The sequence below is a fragment of the Hylobates moloch genome, unplaced genomic scaffold, assembly GCF_009828535.3.
Source record: "Hylobates moloch isolate HMO894 unplaced genomic scaffold, HMol_V3 SCAFFOLD_25, whole genome shotgun sequence".
Lineage (NCBI taxonomy): Eukaryota > Metazoa > Chordata > Mammalia > Primates > Hylobatidae > Hylobates > Hylobates moloch.
Genome location: NW_026652300.1, coordinates 3541203 through 3547834, shown reverse-complemented (window position 1 = coordinate 3547834; position 6632 = coordinate 3541203). Strand labels below are relative to the sequence as shown.

Sequence of the window (6632 nt, the reverse complement as noted above, 5' to 3'; positions counted from 1 at the left end):
AAGCCAACAAAAGATTGGCAGACTCAAAAAAATCAAGAGCTGAATTACGTTTACCACATTCCTTTAAGCAGATTCCACTTATAGACACACACACACACACACACACACACACAGTGCCACTTAGACACACAGACATCCAACACTCACAACGCTTCCAAAGGAGCACAAAACCTGGCAGCTCCTGAGGGTCCATGCTTCTGCAGGAAGCCTCACCTGAAAGACAGACACCCCGTGGAAGAGAGGCAGGCTATACCTAGAAATAACATTGAGGCAACTTTCAAAAAGACTCACCCATACAATGTCTACGGAGGCCTGAAGAATCCAGAAGATCCTTTTGGATACTAAGGGATTTCGTGGTTTATTCCGGGGGCTCTGCTTGATGTTTCTTCAGGGTGGATCATGTCTGCCCTCTCCTAGGATCCTGGGACTATTCTATGAATCCCACAGAGAAGACAGGTAAGAGTCCACTGCTGATGCTTCTCCATGGAGGTTTCCTTCTCCTCCAAGCTGCAGAGACTTGTTGCTAGGCAACAGTGACATTCAGTGTGATACTAGCCAGAGCTCACACTCAGGCCTGGTACCCTGAGACTAGTGCGTGCCCATTTGTGAGGCAGGCTTGGGTGACAGATTTTAAGCAAAGTGCAAACAACCTCAGCTTCCACAAGACAATGACCCACAACCTGGAGTGCAGCCAGCCTACCTTAAGTGTCTTTTGCTCTTTGAAATCCCTGACAGCTAAATAATCTGTGGTGAAAAGAAGTCCCATACAGCAACATGCCAATGAAAGAGCCCATCCACAATAAGAAGGCTGTGCAGGTGAAATGAAAAAAAGGCTAGAATACCAGGCAAAAGCCAGACACAGCTGCCTGCTTCTCATCTTACAGGAATCATGTAGCCTTCCAAAAGAAGTCAGAGAAACAAGAGTTTCCTTGTTGGGAGCTGTAACTGCAATTTATGCATTAAAAAATATAAAAGCTGCCCAGTCATTAAAACTTGACAGTGTTCAGAAGAAAATGCTTATTCAATGAAATCCCATGAGGGTTGTTATCCATGAAATGGAAAACCTTTGGTGTGGAAGACGAGGACCATGGGAGTCAGGGAAAGAGGTAAATGTGGAGTCCAAATCCCAGCCAGCATCAATCCATTCCAATCTCATTTGGCTTCGGGTATGAAATCTTTCAAATTGGGAGTTTGCCAGGTTGGCCCCAATAGGCACTTCAAATGTTTCTGGCACGTTGGAGTACTCCCACCTGAACACCCGGTCATCTTGTTGACTGCTTGTATAATTAAGATAATGCAGGGATAAATTTGGAAGCATCTTATGTGTTATCCGTCCTCATTATTTTTGTAGGTTAAATTGCGGGATCCCATTCACTCCTCACCAGATAGTATCCTCACCTTTATGTGACTTATTTGCTGCTCACACTCAATGTCCCAGGATGAAATGCCAAGATGATGAAGTAGTGCCCACTCACGACGTAAAGCACCTGCTCAACTGGGAACAGAATTCAAGGTAAATTCAAGTATCCTGCAGACAAGACTGCCAGTGTCTCACCCTGCCTTGGCTGCGGGACAATGAAACACAAGGAGATGTCTATTTTTTGGTGTGGTGTGCTCCCTCTTCTTTCTAGAAGAGTGGTTTTTTTGAAGGTGGAGGAGATTTGGACACTGGCCGTTATCAGCCTGCCTCCCAATTCACTGCGGATTCATGATCCACCGAAAAATGAAGGACACGGAGCCCCTCAACCTGAGCAGAACCACACAGACAGGCCACCAAAAGGTTGGGAGACTCAAAATAAGAGAAAGGCATAAGTGCATTAGCCACATTCCTTTAAGCAGGATCCACATACAGGCACACACACATACACATACACACACACACACACACAAAATGCCACACACACACGCAGACATCCAACACTTGCAACACTCTCACAGAATCACACAGCCTAGCAGCTTCTAAGGCTGTGTGTTTCTTCAAGAAGTCTCACCCGGGAGAGAGCAACCTTGGGGAACACAGGGGGGCTGTACCTAGAAATCACAGTGACACACGTTTCAAAAAAACTCACCCCCGCAATGTCTACACAGGCCTGAGGAATCCCATTGATGATTTGGGCTTCTTAGAAATTTTGTGGTTTATTCCTGGAGCTCCGTTTGATGTTTCTTCAGGCTGGTTCATGTCTGCCCTCTCCTAGGATCATGGGACTGTCTCTTGGATCCCACAGAGAAGAGAGGTGAGAGTACCACCTGATGCACCACCATGGAGGTCTCCTTCTCTGCCAAGCCACTGGGACTTGTCCCTAGGCAACAGTGACATTAATTGTGACACTAGCGAGAGCTCAAATCAGGCCTGCTGCTCTATACTAGGGCATGAGCATTCATGAGCCAGGCTTGGATGCCTAGCTGTCAGAGCTGTCAGGCTGCCAAAGCAGAGGAAAATGGTACAGGCAGAGTTTGCCTGGTATCAAAAATAAAGATTTCTGGCAACAACTTACTGTGGGTCCCTAGATATCTCAAACCCAGTGCCCCTTCGCGCTGACTCTGTGGTCACATCCCACTGGAAAAGGAGGTGTTTTGAGACTGTGAGGTGGTTGCTGGAACCTGCTCTTCTGATTCCTTTCCCGGAATAGGCTGTGTGCAAGAATTGGGTCCCATGGGGATTGGAATATAGGATGGCATGTTGTTGAGGGTGCCTTTGAGTGATAGAATCATACCTGAGACCCCAGAGCTGGGTGTCAGTGAAAGATGGCTGAGCTCTTCACCTCACTACCTCCCTTCATCCTGGGCCTCACAGGGGCTTTCTGGGAAAGGCAGGAACACTGACAAACTCAAGTCCACCTTGCAACGTCCTCTCATACCTCAGACTGGCCTCTCACATTTGCAGATGAGGTTGAGATTGTGTCTCAGAGGCCATCTGTGGCAAAGACAAGCCTAAAATGATGTCCAGTAGTACTGTTGAGGGACACTGTGGATTCCCCATGAAAGTAAAGAAAAGGGCAGCGGTCAGTGGCTCATGCCTGTAATCCCAGCACTTTGGGAGGTGGAGGCAGGCAGATCATGAGATCAGGAGATCAAGACCATACTGGCTAACATGGTGAAACCCTGTCTCTACTAAAAATACAAAAAAATTAGCTGGCATGGTGGCGGGTGCCTGTATTCCCACCTACTAGGGAGGCTGAGGAAGGAGAATGGAATGAACCCAGAAGGCAGAGCTTGCAGTGACTGAGATTGTGCCACTGCACTCCAGCCTAGGTGACAGAGTGAGACTCTGTCTCAAAAAAAAAAAAAAAAAAAAGAAAAGAAATTAAAGAAAAATCAGCGCTAACCTTAGAGAATGAGCTGCGTTTTGCTGGTGTCCAAGCAATGTTCAATTATTCCTGTCAGAGGACCAAAAAACCTGCCAAGTGCAAGCATTATCAGCCCAAACAATGAGATAAAAACCCACAAACTGGAGAGCAGCCAGCCTACCTGAAGTCCCTTTTGATCTCTGAAATTCCTGGCAGCTAAATAATCTGTGGCAAGAGGCAGTCCCATTCAGCAACAGCCCAGTGAAACAGCCCCTCCACAATAAGATCATGCAAATGAAATGAAACTGAGGCTAGATAACCAACCACAGGCAGACATGGCTGCCTACCTCTCATCCTACAGAAATCATGCAGTCCTCTGATAGAAGTGGGAAAAAAGGAGTTTCCTTGCTGGCAGTTGTAACAGCAATTTACAGTTTTAAAAGTATCAAAGATGCCCAGTCATTAAAACGCGACAATGTTTAGAAGGAAACACTCATGCAATAGAATCCCATGAGGGTTGTTCGCTGTGAAATGGGAAAAGTTAGGTGTAGAAGTCGATGACACAGACCCAGGAAACCCTAGGCCAAGGAGAAACATGAAAGTCATGAAAATAACAGGCAAGTGTGGAGGTCAAATCAAACCCAGCATCAATCCATTCCATGCTCATTTGGCTCTGGGTTTGAAAGCTCTAAAAACAGGAGTTAGCCAGGATGACCCCAATTTGCATTCCAAACGTTCCTTGCACGTTGGAGTATTCCCATCTGAACACTGGGCCATGCTATGGTCTGCTTGTGCAATTAAGGGAATGTGGGGATGGAGTTGGAAGCATCTTGTGTGTCATTTATCTACATTTTTTTTGCAGGTGAAGTTGTGGAATCCCATCCACCCCTCACACTATTGTATCCTCACCACTACCTGACCTTATTGCTGCTCACAATCTATGTCCCAGGATGAAATCCCAAGAAAATGGAGGTGTTCCCCCTCTCGGCATAAAGCACATGCTTGGTTGGGAACCAAAGTCTATTTAAATTCAAGGGGCCCTGTGGAAAGTACTGCTAGTGCCTCTTCCTGGGTTTTCTGCAGGACAGTGAAACACTGGGATATGTCTGTTTTTGCTTGGTTTGCTCCTCTTTTTTCTAGAAGGTGGCTTTTTTTTCAGGGGGTGGTGATATAAACACCGGCAGAACTCAGCAAACCTCCTAATTCACTATGGATTCATGATCCGCAGGAAAATAAAGAACACAGAACCCCTCAGCCCAAGCAGAGCCACACAGACAGGTCACCAAAAGGTAGAGAGATTAAAAAAAAACAGAAGCGCTGAAGTGCATTAGCCACATTCCTTTATGCAGTCTCCACTTAGAGGAAAACACACACACAAACTGCCATACACACACACAAACACACACAATGAGACACACACAGCAGACATCCAACACATGCAACACTCTCACAGAATCACATAGTCTGGCAGCTTCTGAGCCTGCGTGGTTCTGCAGGAAACCCCACCTGGGAGAGAGCAACCCCAGGGAACACAGGAGGGCAGTACCTAGAAATTACAGTGGAGCAAGTTTCAAAATGACTCACACCTACAATGTCTAGACAAGCCTGAGGCATCCTGTAGATCATTCTGGATCCTTAGAGATTAGTGGTTTATTCCTGGGGCTCTGTTTGAGGTTTCTTCAGGCTTGCTCACATATCCCCTTTCCTGGGATCACAGGACTAACCCAAGAATAACACAGAGAAGACAGGAGAGAGTCCAGGGTGGGCACAGCTCCATGGAGATCTCCTTCTCCACCAAGCTGCAGGGACTTGTTGCTAGGTAAAGGGGTTATTCATTGTGACACTAGCCAGAGCTCACAGCTCAGACCTGGTGTTCTGAGGCTAGTGCATGCACATTCAGGAGGGGGGCTTGGGTGCCTGGCTGTCAGAGCTGTCATCCTGCCTCAGCAGAGGTAAATGATACAGGCAGAGCTGGCCTGTTATCAGAAAAAAAAAAGTGTCTGGGATAACCAAATGTGGGTCCCTAAAAGTGTTGACCTTAGGACCTCTTCGGGTCGTCTCCGAGGTCAGGTCACGCTGGAGAAAGAGACGTTTCAAGACTGTGGTTATTGAAAACTGCTCTTCTGACTTCATTCCTGAAAGAGGTTGTGTGCAAGAAACGGGCCCCATGGGGACTGAAATATAGTCCAGTGAGTTTTTGTGGGGTTTTGAATGATGGAATCATATCTGAGACCCCAGTGGTAGATTTCAGCAAAATATGGACAAGCTCTTGAAACTCAATGGCTCCCTTCATCGTGGGCCTCACAAGGGCTCTCTGGGAAAGGCAGGAACAACAACAAATGCAAGTTGAAGGTGGCTCAGTGTTCTCACGCCTGAGAAGTGTGTCCAGTAATGCTGTTGAGGGGCAATGTGTAAGCCCCTGAAATCCAAGAAAAATCATGCTCACCTGAGAGAATGAGCTGACTTGTGCTAGAGCACAAGCTATGTTCAAAGATTTCTGTCAGAGGATGCATACTCCTCCTGTAAAGTGCAAACAACCTCAGCCCCCACATTGAGACCACAACCCACAACAAGGAGTGCAGCCAGGCTGACTGAAGTCCCTTTTGGTTTCAGAAATCCCTGGCAGATGAAAGATATGTGGCTATAGTCAGTCCCACCTAGCAACAACCCCTTCCACAGTGAGAAAGATATGAAGATGAAATGAAACAGCTTAGATTAAGAGGCAAAATCCAGACATGCCCGCCTGCTTCTCATTCTACATGAATCATGCAGGTCTCCGACACAAGTTAGAGAAAAACTGTTTCCTTGTTGGTGGCTGTAAAGGGAATTTATGGTCTTAAAACTATCACAGCTACACAGTAATTAAAACGTGACAGTGTTTAGAAGGAAACATTCACACAATGGATTTACATGAGGGTTGTTCTCCGTGAAATGGGAAACATTTAGTTTGGAAGACATTGAGTCAGACCCAGGAATACCTAGACTGACATGCAACATGGAGTTCAGGAAAAAAGAGGCAATTGTGGGGGCCACATCTTACCAAGCATTAATTCATCCCACTCTGATTTGGCTCCAGTTAGGAAAGCTCTCAAATCAGGAGCTTGCCAGTATGGCCACAGTTTTCACTCCAAATGTTCCCTGCACATTGGAGTACTCCCACCTGGACACCAGACCATGGTGTGAACTGCTTGTGCAATTAAGGGAATGCAGGGATGCCATTGGAAATACCTTCTGTGTCATCTGTCTTCAACTTTTTTGCCAGTGAAGGTGTGGATCCCCATCCACCCCTCACCAGTGTATCCTCACCTATGTCTGACCATATGGCTGCTCGCACTCTGTGTCACA

General features: G+C 46.6%; 1 long non-coding RNA gene across 1 annotated transcript; it reads right to left on the bottom strand.

The window, feature by feature from the left end:
* Positions 1-319: 319 nt before the first annotated feature.
* Positions 320-2243, bottom strand: LOC131382469 (uncharacterized). Its single transcript, XR_009211967.1, has 3 exons — positions 2070-2243; positions 1399-1495; positions 320-432 (listed from the first exon to the last, which is right to left on the bottom strand). It is a non-coding gene; the product is annotated as an uncharacterized LOC131382469 (long non-coding RNA).
* Between the last annotated feature and the right edge of the window lie 4389 nt (positions 2244-6632).